This window comes from Salarias fasciatus, chromosome 10 (assembly GCF_902148845.1).
Source record: "Salarias fasciatus chromosome 10, fSalaFa1.1, whole genome shotgun sequence".
Classification (NCBI taxonomy): domain Eukaryota; kingdom Metazoa; phylum Chordata; class Actinopteri; order Blenniiformes; family Blenniidae; genus Salarias; species Salarias fasciatus.
The window spans coordinates 24,811,807-24,829,305 of record NC_043754.1 but is presented as its reverse complement, the minus strand read 5'-3'; the positions used below and the strand labels follow the sequence as shown (position 1 = coordinate 24,829,305).

General features: G+C 46.8%; 1 protein-coding gene and 1 long non-coding RNA gene across 6 annotated transcripts in view; both read right to left on the bottom strand.

The window, feature by feature from the left end:
- Positions 1-17,499, bottom strand: part of LOC115395006 (NLR family CARD domain-containing protein 3-like) — a 119,886-nt gene that overhangs the window by 47,583 nt on the left and 54,804 nt on the right. The gene's annotated exons all lie outside the window — the stretch shown is intronic.
- LOC115395516 (uncharacterized) lies at positions 9,578-16,548 on the bottom strand. Of its 5 annotated transcripts, XR_003932282.1 has the most exons (7): positions 15,572-16,544; positions 14,854-15,015; positions 14,379-14,497; positions 13,311-13,363; positions 13,007-13,126; positions 12,797-12,843; positions 9,588-9,600 (listed from the first exon to the last, which is right to left on the bottom strand). It is a non-coding gene; the product is annotated as an uncharacterized LOC115395516 (long non-coding RNA). The 5 variants fall into 5 exon arrangements; XR_003932280.1 differs by having other exon boundaries at positions 9,578-12,843; positions 14,375-14,519; positions 15,572-16,548; XR_003932281.1 differs by having other exon boundaries at positions 9,578-12,843; positions 14,379-14,519; positions 15,572-16,546.

The window sequence follows — 17,499 nt, the reverse complement described above, 5'->3', positions numbered from 1 at the left end:
AAACGTAGAAATGTAAACCTTCAGTCTTTCCTCACCCTTAAATGATCAAATATGAAATGATGAATTCAGTACCTTAAATCAAATGTCCAAAAACCTTAAATTAATAAACTAAGCCGGCATCTAAATGAAACAGAAAACAAACCCCACCCTACGTTGCAGGCCTGTTCCGTGGTTGTCCACCAGATGGCATCCGTGGCAAAGGGAAAAGCTTACTTACTACAGTCAGACGATCGTCTATAAAGTTCCAAGCTCCACACAAATCCACCAAACGAGCACAAAGTTGTCCAAAAGTAATCCACAGTCTCAGAAAAGAAGAAAAAATGGTCCTGATAATCCACTCCGATCAAAAGTCCACGTTCTTCCACTCTCACAGCAGCTGGCTGGGTTAGCAGCCCACTGCACTGCAGGCGCAGCTAGCTTAGCAAGCTAACAGCTAGTCTTCATTGCAGAACGACACTGCCCAGGCTTGTTGTCTGCCGCAGCCGTTCCACAGACTTCTCCCACAGTCACTCCAGGGGTGTTGGACCCCTGATAACTGTAAGAATGTCTCGGATTGTCTGTTACAATCCGTTCTCAAGGTTCTCTCTTTCATTCAACTCTCACTCGCTCGTCCGTCTGTGCGTACCCGGAACTGCATGCGCTCTCTCTCTCAATCACATGATCCACTCTCTCACTGCTCATTCGCTCTCCCATGACGGTAGGTATCAACATACAAATAAATCCCATAAATAATAAAATCAAACACACAGAGAAGTACATTACTTTCTGGAAACAAACGCTTTTAAAGGTAAAAGGGGGCAGTGGACCCTGGGTCTGGATCCTTCCGCAGCCCCCATCTGTCCTCACCCTCACTCCTCCTGATGCATGATGGGTGTGTGCTTCTTGGGTTGGTGGCCCTCTGGCTATGGTCGCTGTCCGCCCTGGTCCGGGGGGGGGGGGGGGGGGGGTGACCCCTCCCTCCCCCCGCTCTTATGCACACACACGTAGGGCTTTGGTTGGGGCTTATCAGGTTGAGTGTGGTGGAGGGGGCCATCTAAGTGGCCTCAATCACTGCACCCTTCAGTGGCTCGCCTCTCAGTCTTAATTGCACTTAGTCATCTAACATGACCAAATACATACAAAAACACATGGGGGGTCTTGGCGTGCTGTGTCGGGGGTGGGGCTGTTCATGCAGCAAACTGCTCGTTTGGCCTCACTCGTGGCACGGTGTGGTTACTGCCCCTCAATTTTAATCACAAACAACATACACTTCATCAACACTCACGAGCCGGGGGGGGGGGGGGCAATGGGGTCTGCTGCTTTCCCCCCAGGCCTGGGGTTTGGACTGGCTGTGGTTTGGGGGGCTGCTGGCTCTGGGGGGTGCATATGTGTCTGCCGTGGTGGGGTTTGGGGGTGGGGGCGGCGGTTGTGGGTGGCGGGGGGGCCTGGATGTGAGGTTCGGTGTACCCTTGCCCTCTGGGGGGTCTCCCACAGGATATGATGGTTGGATGATGTGGGAATGTGAGTGTGTTTAGGGTAGGGTTGACTGTGTGTGTGAGTGTGTGTGTGTGTGTGTGTGTGTGTGTTTGTGTGTAAGTGTGTGTGTGTGTGTGTGTGTGTGTGTGTGTGTGTCAGTGTGAGTGAGTGGGTGTGAGTCTTGGGTTGGGGCGGGGGGGAGTGAGGCGGGAGAGGACAGGGGGTGGGAGGGGTGGGCCGGGGGGTGGACGGTGGGGGGGGGGGGGTTGATGCCCTGGATCTTGGGGTACGAAGCCGGAGGACTTGGGGGTGTACTGGCCTGGGATGGGTAGCCGCCCGTGTGGGCTGGTTCTCCCAGGTGGGTCATGGCCCTCCGCCTGTGTGGGGGGGTTGGTTCTGGGCTCTTGGGCCTTGGGCTCTCGGGCGCCCAGGGTGGACCGGCTCCTGCCGGTCGTGGCTCCGCGGGGCCCATATATGTATGTACGAGGGTGGACCCAAAAGTTCCCGGAATGTAGTTATAACTTTTTATTTTTTAATCTTCGCAATTATTTGAAACTGTCACCTCCAAAATACTCTCCTTTGGCTTGAATACAACGCTACACCGGAGATTTTCACTGTTCAGAAGAGTCGCCATGACCGTGCGTAACTGTGCCGATAAGATAGAACTTCGATTTTCCCTCCCCCGCCTGTATGCCTGCCTTACCTTTCTGCTGCCGCTCCAGTTTCATCTTTGACAACAAAAAGCAGTCGCCTGGGGCCAGATCAGGGGAATATGGCGGTGGGGAGGCTGGCTGGTCGCGGTTTTAGTCAAAAAATGTGCTTTACGCACAACATTTGGTGCTATTTCTGTGCGTAACGGGGCGTCCTGTGGTCTGCTGTCTGCTATGATGCGGCCATTTCCGGGAGCCTTCGTCTCACTGCTTCTAATAACCGCCTGAGGATCATCTGTCTGGATCTCTACAATACTCCCATCAGTTTTGCAATGTCATCAAAAGTCCTGCGTGGACCTACCAGGACGTCTTCTTCAGTTTTTGTGACGTTTTCCTCTGTTCTGGAAGTGGATTGTTGTCCTCTGGGTGCCTGGTCTTTGTGATGTAATCCGATCATTCTTAAAGGGCCCAAACCACTCAGACACCCTAAGAATCCTTCTTAAAGAATGTCTGCAACATGGTGAGTGTTTCTGCCGCTGGTTTTCCCAATAAAAAACAAAATGTTTTGGCAGAGCGCATATCCGTGGATATCCGCCATCTTGAAAAATCGAAGAGCGGGGTGTCACTCTGTCAACATAAACAATGACTGTCAGCTGACCGCTTCACGGGGGAAGACCAAACCTGGCACAGGCATGAGGCTATCCTGTAGCGACATCTAGCGGCCAAAGTTGGAAATTTTTTTATTAATAGAATCAGTCCGGAAACTCTTGGGTCCCCCCTCGTATATGTATGGTTCTGTCAGTTTTTGTGTTGGTTGTCGGCTCTGTTTTGGTGTTGTCTCGATTGGGGTTTGAGATTGTTCTTGGTTGCGTGAGGTGCGTCGACAACACTGTTTTGTATTGTGAATTTGTACGTAAGTTGTGCCCCCCTCCCCCCGTTCTCCCTCTATTTATCGTTCTCTCTTTCTGTCTCTTGCTCTCTGAGCATTTCTGTCCCAGTCCTGTCCGGCAGCCATGCCGGATGCCAGTTTTAAATAAAGGCAGCAGCAGGAGGAGATTCAGTCTCCTCCTGCTGCTAACATTGAAATCTAGGGATATTCCGATCAGGTTTTTTTGCCACCGAGTCCGAGTCCTATCATTTTAAGTATCTGCCAAATCCGAGTCCCTATCCGATTCTTTTCTGATATAGTAAAATATGTAAATTATCTATTAAAAAAAAAAAAAAAACTTATGAAAAGTTCTCCTTTTTTATTTTCTTAACAACAATTCAAAACAACACATATTGCTCTCTCTCTGTAATTACATCTTTCTGTAGCACGGAAAACCTAAATACATCGCATATAATCCATTAAAGCTGGACACGCATTACCGCTGAAGCATGCTTCAGTGTGCAGCAGTGGCCAGAAACGTTCAGTACAAAGTTACGAGGCAGTCCAGCAACACGATCTGGACCCGGAAACAGGATCAGTTATGCATATGCGTGAGTTTGATGCATTTAATTTCCCAAGAAACAGCTGATTAGCGCAAAGAAGAAGAAAAAAAGACCCGGCGTCAATGGTAGAATCAATCAATCAATCAATCAATCAATTTATTTTTGTATAGCCCAGTATCACAACAACAGTTGCCTCAGAGGGCTTCAAGATGTTACATTGGTCGGTAAAAGTAAAAACAGTGAATAAGCATAATGGTAATATGTCAATATTTACAGTAACGAGATAGAACTGTGCAACAGCACTTCTGGGTTTAATGATAGAATTGCGCAACAACGCCACTACCATAAATGCGTCCCGGCTTCAGTGGGTTAAAAAGGAAATTAAAGAAAAAATAAACATACGTATCCAACCAAGTCCAAATCGGGAGGAAACTTCCGATCCCGATCGAGTCCGTAATCACGTGATCGGGACCGATTTCCAATCACGTGATCGGATCGGGACATCCCTATTAAACTAAGTTCGGACAGTAAAAGGCTACAATCATACAATATTGCACACCCCAGCTGCCGAACAGGACAAGGGGGAAAAAAAAAAAACTTCTGAAGGACCCCGACCTGCACAATGTTTTGTTGGAGCCCAGGACTTCCATCCAGCCGACTCCACCCGGTTCTTTTATTCTATGCTTGGTATAAAGAATGCCAAACGACTGACTTCAGATTATTACCATTTATTTAAGTATAGCCAGATGTACTGCTCAGCGCTGGACCTTACAGGGAAAGATACTAAGTATTACACCCTGAAAGGATCCTAATTGTTGATGAAACAGTTTTTATTCCATGTTCTTCTGGAACACTAGTGAGTGTGTGTTGGTTTCTCCGGAACGTGTCGGTATGTTTACACTTTAGCAGAGCATCTTATAACCTTGGTGTACTTCACTCAGGAAAGGCCTAATATGCAGTTAATACAATTATTCCATGGTAGTAGTGCTAATTAAAGTGTATCCCTAACAGTTTGTCTGAGTGAGTATATGAGCATGCACACAACTATAAATAAGGTCCAGGTGTCAAAAAACTGGAGTTGCCCGTTAATAAAAACTCTGAGAGAAAAAACACTGGAGAGGCGAGACGGAAGCAAATCGCGCAACAGTAAGTTGTTCAAAGAGCTCCATAGCAGAATACGAGCATCTCCCGGCCGGTGTTATGGATTAACTAGTTCCCGTGTTTACGAGTGACGGTGCAGGTCTGTGTAAACACATGCTGATAAGAACAGTTTTTAAAGTAAGACTCACAAAAAACTTTAAACTTATACATTCACTGTAACTGCAGATAACAGACGTTCGCGAGATCGACTACAAGGCTCAGTCATCTATTGGTCACAAGTTAACACGGGCACCAGTTAATTTGAAACATCCGCATGCAGAGCACAAAGCACAAAGTTTATGAAAGCACTTTTTGGAGTTAATAGAAAAAAAAGTAACACTTTATTTGAAGCCCCTCTGTATAACACATTATAAGCACATTTATAATGCCATTATAACACGTGTAGCTATAGTTATAAACATTCATAGATGATCACAATGCCAGGACCGAACCCTAACCTTAACCCTATGCTGTATAGTGAGTTATAAAGCATTGTGATCATTTATGAGTGTTTATAACTACTTATAATGTGTTATACTGGGTGCTTAAAGTAAAGTGTTACCGAAAAAATGTCTTGAAAGATATGATTGTATATGCTTTTTCTGAATGGAATAAATTTCCAGGTATGTTGGAAATCTTTTTTTTATTTGGTGTTAACTTGCATTTTAGTTGATGTCACACACATGGATGAGAAAATTTTAAACTGGCACTCCATGACAAAAATGTTGCCAACCCCTGGTTGAGAGCATCTGAAGGAAAGGTTTTCCATCAGTATGTTGGTAGATGGGAACAGGTCAGCAGACACACACACTACAATGAAGAACGCTTTCTGTTTGTTTTATTTTCTTTTATACACACCGATATGCACACACACTGCAATGAAGAATGCTTGCTGCTCTGAGCTGCATTTTCAACAAGCTGACACACAGTGGCAGATACTGTGGAACTGGTGAAGGATCCTGTCAGAGATCGGAATGTACCGAGAGGAGGCGGTACCACATCATGGAGGATTGATGACAGACTGGTTTACCCTCCTTGGCATACAAATCAACACACACACTCACACACATTCAATTTTTTGAGTGAAATGATGAAATCATATCAAAGGGAGGATTTTTGGGAATATACACTTGATCTTCAGGACACACAGCCTCCTCTCTGCTCTCAGTCATTCTTCCAGCTGCAGAGAGATGAGAGGTGGTGGTCAAAGTGTGTGAAGCAGTGAGGACTTCAGTCCTGTTCAGAGCAGCAGTCAGCAGCTCAGAGCTCATGAAGGACCACCACTGTCAGACCAACACAACAAGCCTGTGGCTCCTCTGATTGGCTGACTGTGTGTCCTCTGCTGTCCAATCCTGAAGCTGCTCAGTGTTCTCCTCTCACAGCCTCACTGACAGTCAAACACTGGATCTTTGTTCTCACACTGACTGTGTTTAGTCCAAACCTGCTGAAAGCAGCATGGACTCACTCCAACCATCTACTGACCTCAGAGTCTGCAGGCTGCAGTCTGGACTCTGCTGGAGATCAACCAGCTGCTGCACATCTGGATCCTGCAGATGGTTGGAATTCAGGTGGAGCTCCTTCAGGTGGGAGGGGTTGGACTTCAGAGCTGAGGCCAGAGAAGAACAGCTGATCTTTGATAAACTGCAGCTCTCCAACCTGAATAAAGAGAGAAAGCAGCAGAATCAATGAGGAGGAACCAATCAGATGTATTGATGGAGAAATGAGCAGCTCCACATTACTGAGTCCTGATCAATGAGCTGTTCTGTTGTTGTGGATCTTCATCACACACAACATTCACACTCCTCATGTCCACACACACCAGTCAGCTGCTGCTGAGCTCAGTCCACTCTCTCACTGCAGGATCAGAGTCTCAGATCAGCTGCTGACAAACATTTCTCCTTCTACAACAGGAACGGACAGTCAACTGACCTCAGAGTCTGCAGACCACAGAGTGGACTCTGCAGAAAACCACACAGCTGAGAAACTCCTGAATCCTGCAGAGGGTTCCAGCTCAGGTCCAGATGTTCCAGATGTTTCTGGAGGGAGGGGTTGGACTTCAGAGCTGAGGCCAGAGAAGAACAGCTGATCTCTGACATTATGCAGTGAAAAAACCTGAATGAAGAGAGAAAGAAGTGAGATTAGTGCAACATTGATGTTGAAGTGACTGAGAGCTGAAGAAGGTTCAGACTGGAAGAGTTTAGAAATGTAAAGTTCAAACAGCTGAAGCCTCCAGGAGGAGAAGAGCTCTCATCAACATGCTGCAGAGCTCAGTCCACTCTCTGTCCAAACAACATCTGGAATCCTCCTAAACTCCTCTCAGTCCTTTGACTCCAACAGATTCTACCTTCAGACAGTGAACTGACCTCAGAGTCTCCAGTTTACAGTTTGGACTCTCCAGTCCAGCACTGAGAATCTTCACTGATGAATCCTCCAGGATGTTGTAACTCAGATCCAGATGCTTCAGATGGGAGGGGTCAGAGCTCAGAGCTGAGGAGATCACTTCACAGTGAGGATCAGAGAGTCCACAGTGAGAAAGACTGTAATGAGACACAGAGAGGACAAGACGTTACGAGAGAGGACACTTTGTTGGACTGCTGGACATCAGATCTGCTCTCCTGTAGAAACTCCACAACCTGCCCCGCTGCACTGAGCTGCAGGGCTTTAGTCCTGTCCCTGCTGAGTCTGACAGGAATTATTCCATCAGATGGAAACAGTCTCAAGAAGATCAAGAGAAGATCTGCTGATTTATTTTCACTTTCATTTTCACTTTTCGTTGTTTCCCCCTGCGCAATGACAATAAAGGGTATTCTATTCTATTGTATTCTAGTGTATTCTATTCTTTGAGGGCTGATGAGATGAATTCAAAAAACTGGAATATATTTGAATATTCCAGACAAGAACAGACTGAATGTGAATTAGAACATGAAGGAAGACTGACAGCCTCAGTCTGAACAGATCCTGAGAACTGAGCCGACCTCTGGAGGGGACTGTTTACATTTAGTAACAGCAGGAAATTTAGAGAATAATGGGACGAGTGTACTAATGGGTTCTTAAGGACAGATCACTGAGGAACATCTCCACAGAGGAACTACAGGAACTACTTTCTACAATCATCACTGAGACATTGATCATGAAGACTTGTGGACTCACTCAGCCTTCCTGCAGTTCTTCACAGCTGGGATCAGTCTCCGTCGTCCCTCCCATGATGTCTTGTAGTTCTTCAGGTCCAACTCCTCCAAGACCTGGTCTGACATCTGCAGCATGTAGGCCAGAGCTGAGCAGTGGATCTCAGAAAGTTCCTTCTCTGATTTGGTCTCTGACTTCAGGAACTCTTGGATCTCCTGATGTACTGAGAGGTCCTTCATCTCCATCAGACAGTGGAAGATGTTGATGCTTCTGTCAGGAGACATTTCTTTATTGTTGATCTCCTTCAGGTTCTTGATAACTCTCTCAATGCTTCCTGGACTGATCTCTGTCCGACCCAGCAGACCTTCTAAGAGTCTCCAGTTGGATTCCAGAGAGAGGCCATGAAGGAAGCGGACAAACAGGTCCAGGTGGCCGTTCGGACTGCTGAGGGATTTCTGAAGGACGACCTTCAGGAAAACATCAAGAGATGTGAAAATGAATTTCATCAGGACATCTGTCATCCTGTTGGTGAAACAGTGGAACATGAAGACTGCAGCCAGGAACTCCTGAACACTCAGATGGGCGAAGCTGTAGACGGCTTTCTGGAAGATCACAGACTCTCTCTTGAAGATCTGAGTACAGATTCCAGAGTACAGCGAGGCCTCAGTCACATCCAGACCACACTGCTCCAGGTCTTCTTGGTAGAACAGGATGTTTCCTTTGACCAGATGTTCCAAGGCCATCCTGCCCAGCTTCAGAAGAAGCTCCCTGTCAGCCTCCGTCAGCTCCTGTGGACCCGTCTCAGGTCCTTCATGGTACTTGAGCTTCTTCCTGTGAGTCTGAACCAGCACAAAGTGGGAGTACATGTCAGTCAGGGTCTGGGGCAGCTCTCCTCTCTGCTCGCTGCTCAACATGTGCTCCAGAACTGTAGCAGTGATCCAGCAGAAGACTGGGATTCCACACATGATGTGGAGGCTCCTGGAGGTCTGGATGTGGGAGATGATTCTGCTGCTCAGCTCCTCATCACTCAGCCTCCTCCTGAAGTACTCCTCCTTCTGGGCGTCAGTGAAGCCTCGCACTTCTGTCAGTCTGTCCACACATGTTGGAGGGATCTGATGGGCCGCCGCCGGTCGGGAAGTGATCCAGACCCAAGCCGAGGGCAGCAGATTCCCCCGGATGAGGTTAGTGAGCAGCTCGCCGACTGAAGACTGCTGGGAGACGTCAAGCAGCCGCCGGCCGCCGCTGAAGTCCAGAGAAAGTCTGCTTTCATCCAGGCCGTCCAAGATGAAGAGCAGCCTGCAGACAGCCAGCTCCTCTGCCGTCAGCTTCTGGAGCGTGGGATGGAAAGCAGCCAGCAGCGAGAGGAGACTGTACGGCCGCTCTCCCAGCAGGTTCAGCTCCCTGAAGGAGAGCACCACCAGCACCCCGACATCCTGGTTCTCCAGGCCCTCGGCCCAGTCCAGACTGAACTTGTGCACTGAGAAGGTTTTTCCGCTGCCGGCCACACCGCTGGTCAGAACCACTCGGATGTGTCTGAGCTGCTGGGCCGAGGCTTTGAAGATGTCCTGAACCCTGATGGCAGAGTGACAGAGGCTCTCCTTCCTGGAAGCTGTCTCCAGCTGCTTCAGCTCAGGTTCCCTCTGAAGCTCCTCACTGAGTCCCTCTGTGATGTGGAGCTCAGTGTAGATCCTGTTGAGGAGGCTTCCTCCTCCTGCTTCATCACTTCCTTCAGTCACACGCTCACATCTCCTCCTCAGACTCTTCTTATGTTCTTCTAGAAGCTGCTGCAGACCCACACCTGCTCACAGACAACAACAACAATCACACTGCACACAAACAACAAGCTTTCATGTCTCTACAACACAACAAGTCCCAGCTTCCTCAGCAGACACATGTCCATTCAGAACGGGAGTTTAACCTTCTCCAAGATGGCGGCCGTGAGGCTTGCCACGGTGCCAGCTCTGCTACTGGGTCTGCTACTGCTGTCGGCTTTCCATGCCAGGAAGTCACTATGCTACACATACAGCCGTCTGGAGTTGCTTTCCTTAAGGGATAATCCCTACATCGCTGATGAAGTGTGGATCTCAAGTATTCCTGCAGAGATACTTGCTACACCTATACCAGCAGACCAGCGCTGGTATCACAAGCCGGCTAGCAAACAACGTCATGCCGGTGTTCTCTGCAGGTTCAGGAAGCGCCCATACCGGCCACCACTACCAGCACTGCTTCTCACCCATGTCCGATCAATCAGAAACAAAATAGATGAACTGTTCCTCCTGCTTCAAACCAACAAGGACTACAGAGACTGCTCTGCCATCTGCCTAACAGAGACCTGGCTGGACCACACCGTACCTGACCAGGCTATTACTCCACCCGGCTTCTCTCTACACCGTGCTGACAGGTCAGTGAAGCTATCAATGAAAACCAAAGGTGGCGGAATCTGTCTCATGATCAACCAGAGATGGTGCAGCAACAACAAGATGCTTACCAACTTCTGTAGCCCTCATCTGGAATACATCTGTGTGAAGTGCAGGCCATATTATCTTCCTAGAGAGTTTGCTTCTGTTGTTTTGATAGGCGTTTATATCCCGCCGTCGGCTTTTGCTAACGAAGCCACTTCAGAGTTAGCAACCTACATCTCCTCTGTGGAAAACTGTAATCCCGACGCGTCGGTGATCGTAGTGGGCGATTTCAACCACGCCAATCTGTCAAAGGATCTTCCCAACTACATCCAGCAAGTTATCTGTCCAAGCAGAGGCGCTAACATCCTCGACCACTGCTACGTCCCCATCAGCGATGCATACCGGTCCTTTCCGAGGGCACCGCTGAGCAGGTCGGACCATGCCACGCTGCTGCTCGTCCCAAAATACAGACAAAAACTAAAATCCAACCATGTACAATCCAAGGTTGTCCAGTGCTGGTCGAGCGCGGCCGTTGACACTTTGAGAGGCTGTTTTGAGTGCACTGATTGGGATGTATTTCGCGCAGCGGCGGCTAGTCTGGATGAACTGATGGATACAGTGACGTCATACATTAACTTCTGCGTCGGGACGTGCATCCCTACCAACACTGTGAAAATTCACAGTAACAACAAGCCGTGGTTTACGGAGGACATTCAAACCCGACGCAGGAAAAAATGCTGTGCCTTTGCTGAGGGTGATATGGGGCAATACAGGGCAGCCAAATACGAGCTCAGAGCTGCTATTAGAAAAGCTAAATCTAGGTATGAACACAAATTGGAGCAGCAGATTGCCACAAATGACACCAAGGCCGTCTGGAAAAAAATTAAAACAATGACCAACTATAAAAGCAGCACTGCTCCAACTTCTGACACTGACAAAAACCTCCCAGATCAGTTAAACACCTTCTATGCGAGGTTTGAGCACCTACCCATTCCTACCTACTCCCCTCCGTCCCCTCTGCCGTCGCCTCCTTTTTCCATCCAGGAAGAGGAGGTGAGAACATGGTTTATTAGGTCAAAAAAGGGGAAAGCTCCTGGTCCTGATGGTGTAAGTCCATCTGTTTTGAAACACTGTGCATACCAGCTAGCCCCAGTATACACCAACATCTTCAACAGCTCTCTCATTCAGTGCACAGTTCCCAGATGCTTCAAGGACTCTGTCATCATCCCGGTCCCAAAGAACAATAAAATATCATGTCTTAATGATTACAGACCAATCTCTCTCACATCTGTCATTATGAAAGCATTTGAAAGAATTATCCTCTCTCACCTCAAAGAACTCACCACCCCCCTTATGGACAGTTTCCAGTTTGCATACAGGGCCAATAGGTCGGTGGAAGATGCAGTAAATCTGGCTCTTCACAGGATCCTGCACCATCTTGAGACCCCCCGCACCTACGCCCGTGTGCTGTTCATTGATTTTAGCTCCGTCTTTAATACTATTGACCCGGTCAATCTATTCAATAAACTTATGGATATGGACATTGATATTTCGTTATGCCACTGGATCAGGAGCTTCCTCTCAGAAAGGACACAGAGAGTCAGGATGGGTGGTCCCTTATCCCGACCTCTGACCCTCAGCACCGGGGCCCCTCAGGGTTGTGTCCTATCGCCCTGGTTATTCTCACTCTACACAAACACACTCACATCCTCACACAGCTCAGTATCCATCCTCAAATATGCAGATGACACCACAATAATTGGACTTATCTCTGACAATAATGAAAAACACTGTCGCGAGCAGGTCACCCAAGCAGTCACTTGGTGCCATACTAACAACCTTCAACTCAACGCATCAAAAACAAGAGAACTGATCATTGACTTTTCACGCTCACCTACTCTTAAAGCACCCATCCTCATCAGCACTGATGTTATAGACATTACGGATTCATTTAAATTCCTTGGGACACACATCAATAACTCACTCAAATTTAAGCAGCACTCAGACGAAATTTACAAAAAAGCCAATAAAAGACTATTTTTTCTTTAGGCAACTCAAGAAATTCAGAGTCAGACACAACATTCTCATTCAGTTTTACACAGCCATTATTGAAAGTTTTCTCACCTCTTCAATAATAGTCTGGTATGGAAATTTGGACAGTCACTCACGTAAAAAACTCCAACGCATTATCAATAAGTCCTCCAAAATCACTGGCCACACTCTTCCATCCATAGACACACTGTACAGAAGACGCATCACACAGCGTGCAAGGAAAATTATCTCAGACCATACACACCCTGCTCATCACCTGTTCACACTCATGCCCTCCGGGAGGCGCTACAGGTCTCTGACAACTAAATCAGTCAGATTTAAAAACAGTTTCTTTCCCACAGCTATACGGACTTTAAACCAACCATTGCCTTGATGTAATCTGTTGTATAATCATTCATGTCTATTGAATGTAATGTTCGGTTTGCTGACACTGTAACTGACCCTGTGAGATGTGAGCATTAAGTGCTGTACCGGAAACAAATTCCACCAGCTTTGTTGTGTGGCCATTAATAAATGATTCTGATTCTGATTCTCTCTTACTTCTGGATCTTTCTGGCTGCTCCTCACAGACATCAGTCCTCTTCTCTCTGTGGACACCAAGCAACATTTACTCTGAGCAACACAACACACAGCAGAGACACAAAGATCTTCAACTCTGACACTGCTTCAAAATACTGGAGCTGAATCTGAAAGTGAGTTCAACATCTCTCACTCTGATTTGGAGGAAATCAAAGAAAAACACTTTCTTACTTTGTGTCTGAAGGTCCAGGTTCAACACTGAAGGCTGGTAAAAGACCTTTGGACTGGTTACTTTTTAGAGACAACCTGCTGGAACCTGAAGACTCTGCTGTGTGTCTCAGCTGCTGATGTCTACACACACACACACACACACACACACACACACACACACACACACACACACACACAACACACACAACACGCACACACGCACACACAGGATGGGTCAGTTTACTCTGTGGAGGCAGGAACAAACACTGAGAGACAGACTGAAGAGAAGAGAGGCGACTCTGCAGGAGCAGCTGACGTCTCTTACCTGTCCACACCTGATCTGTCCTCCTCTTCATCCACACCAGACATCTTCAGTCACTGAGAGAGAGACCAGCAACACACACACACACACACACACACACACACACACACACACACACACACACACACACACACACACACACACACACACACACACACACACACACACAATCAATCTCACATCAATCACCCCCCTTTCCTGGACTTCCCTCTGCCGTCTGCTCTGTCTTTCTCTGCATCCCTCAGCACGTAAGGTCACAGATTTCACAGCGGGAGTCGTTTTTTTTTTTTTTTTTACTTTTAGTTTTACATAATCTTACTCGTTAAAGCTCGTGTCCGGAGTTTTGAAAGAATGAGAATTTTTTTTTAATCCAGCATCTGGAGGTTCCACCCGCCCCGCCTTCGTCTCATAGACCCCCATGTTATCCAAAAAAGCGCCGGTCAGCGTCAGCCAATAGATTTGGAGCTTCCGCTTTGTCATGCTGTCAATCAAAGTGTGCACGCAGCCAGAGAGCATGTGCACTTGCCCAGGCAGAGGAGAGTTAGCTCTGCAGCAGCCGCCGCGCTTACCTCGGATATATCCACTGTCTGCTGAACATCCACCGTAAACAACTCAACATGTAGGATGCTGTAGTACTCGGAGGCTCTCATTTTCACCCGACAGATAATAGCGTGCACAATTAAAGGGGCGTGGCTTGGTCGCTCATGAAAGCAGAGGGAGGGCGGAACCTCGAGACATTGGATTAAAAAAAACCTCTCTCTTTCAAAACTCCGAACACGAGCTTTAAGAGAAATAGAAACATGTCTCCAGAGTTGTCCTTGTTGATCACCTCTTTTCAACTTTTTAAACTGCCTTGTTTGAAATGTAGAGATGACAACATATGATTCATTAACATTTAACTGATCATAACACAGGTATATGATTTACTTAATTTCTTCAAATGACAGTCTGAGAAACCAAGTTATCAAGATAAGAAATATTTTGGTTGAAGAAACCTTTAATTTTATTTTATTGTAAAAACAAAACAAAAAAAAAAATCTCAAATAAATATGTATTTATACACATACACACAGTGATCTCACTGAAAGCCCGGTCCTGACGGTGCGGTCTCCGGTTCTTCAACTATGGCTCGATAGGGGGCGCTAAAGCACGGTCCTTATGGCGTGGTCCTGACAGTGCTGTCTCTGGCGCTGCAGACATTTATTATTGACTCTATTGATCAGAAAATGATAGTTCTCTGTTTCAGGCTGTGCCACTGATGTGTTCAGGTTCTGGACAAGAACAAACTAGAGACTGGAAACTACTGAGCGCAAAGTGACTCAAGAAAGAACTGAAGTCTTTAAATGAGTTTTTTACTTTCACTTTCATGAAGTCTCAGTTCTCAGTGAGGAAATAGAGATAAAGGAAACCAAGCAAGGCAACTCAGAGCAAATGTGCAAAAATAAAGCATAAAATCGATCCATGGGTCCAGTTATCAGCTTGAAATGACACTAAAAGCAGCTAAACATCAGGACACAGGGAGACAGTGAGACTCATTAAAACTCACATTTCTTCCTGTGGACCAGTCAGATGGAGCAGAGATCCTGGAGACAAGGAGACTTGTGAAGTGAACTGCGCCACGATCTGGATGTGCGACCTTATCTCCACCAGAGGAGCAGGATGTTTTTTAAAGGAGACGCAGCTCGCTGCTCCGGAGGACTGGTGACTGCTGTCAAGCCAGACGACACGTTGTTTAGCGGGGCGCACATATTCTTATCATTACGGTAAAAGCGAAACTGGAAGGATAACAAAATAAACATCCAATGCTTACAAAATACATCCACGCCGTCTGCCCAGGCAGGGATCACAACTCACCTTATTGATCATTAATAGAAGACATATTAATACTGTAGTTAAAACACACAACTGAAGTACGAAGTAAATTAAGGAAAGCTTTAATAATCCTGATTTTGACTCAATAAGTAAAAGAATCTGGCAGCAACTGACCTAAAACAAGACATTTTCCATGTAAATATTAATATAAACTATTGACAGCATGAACTCAAAGATATCATCTCAAAGACAGAGTATAGAATTGCATAAGAAATGAACTTGACTCCAAGTATGTTAAAATTCAAGTGAAGTTTCCTTTAAGGCTTGGTTCTGTTTGATACAGTGGTTTTCAGTGAAATGATCTCAGCAGAATTTGTGATGACTACTTTATATGAATATTGAAACACCTTCTCAGGTCACGTGATGGCGGTGAGTTGAGTCGAAGCGTTTACCAGAGCTCCGTTCCACTTGGCGCTGATCTTCTGTTTCTCCTGACAACGACCGAGAGTGTTGCAACATTTTCTTCCGAACAGTACGGGCTGTGTCCTTAGAAAAGTTTTGGCCGCAGACTTTCAATAACGTGGGGAGAACTGGAGGATATAAAGGTCAGAAAGACATGGAAACTAGGCTGATGGTGGTGGAAACCTTTGCCGCAACACAAGAGCCATGGATTGTGGAGCTGGAAGAACAGGTCAGCGTCCTGACGGAGAGTTTGGACATGGTTGAGGACAACATGAGCCGCCTCAACGTTCGGGTTGTGGATTTAACGGAGGACACAGAGACCAGGCAGCCGCTGGACTGTTTCAGTCATGGCTACCTGATGTCTGAAAGATGACGACCAAGGCCCAAGGCATGAAGCAAGAAAGAGTCATCACACCCTGGTATGGAGGTCGGACTGCATCAGGAGCCCAGGCCGCCGCCGCTGCCATTTCAGAGGGTGATGGAGCCAGCTGGGCCAGCCAGGATCTGCAATGGATCCAGGGTCTCTGTTCACAGCGATTTCGCCACGACTGGGATGAAGAAACGTGAGGCATACGATGGGCTGAAACAGCAGCTGAGGGAAGCAGGAGCGCCGTCTGCCATGCTGCTCCCGGCCGCTTTGCAGGCAACTCACGGAGGCTAAAGAAAGAGCTTCTCCACCCCGGAGGAAGGATGTGCTTTCATCCATAGACATAATAAAGAGTAGACCCCACTTGGGGCGCTGCGCAATGAGAAATACGGCCGCCATCTTGGTCCGGTTGAGAGGCGCATACGCTCCAGTCATTCGTATGGTGATTCAGCCGGAGCAGTGTGTCTGACACCTGTGTGTGGGATGGTAGCGACTCAAGTAATAACTTTTTCCAGATAGGATTAAACATTTTCTCAACATTACACCTGACTGTAGAGTCATTTGCAAACAACTCACTCATTAACAGTGATCGAAAACTTTTAGGAACAGATTTGCATTAACTTGAAAAATGAGAATGAGAGGTTCTAAGAAACTTTAAAGCTAGGGTCGACAATCTTGGAAAACTAGCATGCAGCACGAATGTAGCATCTCCCCAAGGCTCCGCCCAGCTCCCACCCCATTGGAGGAGCTCCGTTGAGAGCGAACGCACTGGACGCGGAAGCGCCGCGCGCATGGAGTTTGTGATGGCCTCCAATGTTATTAACCTTTCATACATCACTTATCATTGTGATTCTCTCTCCCTCTCTCTCTCTCTCATCTATCTATCTATCTATCTATCTATCTATCTATCTATCTATCTCTCTATCTATCTATCTGTCTTTCTTTCTGTCTTGTCTTCATTTTAAAACAGTCTGCTTCTATATGATATTATATTATATTATGACATGTGTATATAAATAGATAGATATATGAAATTAAACTAAACAAAATATAAATAAAAATATTAAATTAGCGTATTAAAACTGCCAGTTATTAATAATTATTGACACATAGCAGGAACCTTGCTCTAAACCTAGATATATAAATCAATTTAATCAATCAATTTATTTTTGTATAGCCCAGTATCACAACAACAGTTGCCTCAGAGGGCTTCAAGATGTTACATTGGTCGGTACATTGGTTAGCGCGCTTGCCTCACAGCAAGAAGGTCCTGGGTTCAAATACCGCCCGGGGATCTGGGCCTTTCTGTGTGGAGTTTGCATGTTCTCCCAGGTTAATTGATCACCCTAAATTGCCCCTAGGTGTGAATGTGAGTGTGCATGGTTGTCTGTCTGTCTATGTCAGCCCTGCGACAGACTGGCGAACTGTCCAGGGTGTACCCTGCCCTCGCCCGCAGCAGCTGGGATTGGCTCCAGCCACCCGCGACCCCGAAAGGGAGAAGCGGCAAAGAAAATGGATGGATGGATGGACATTGGTCGGTAAAAGTAAAAA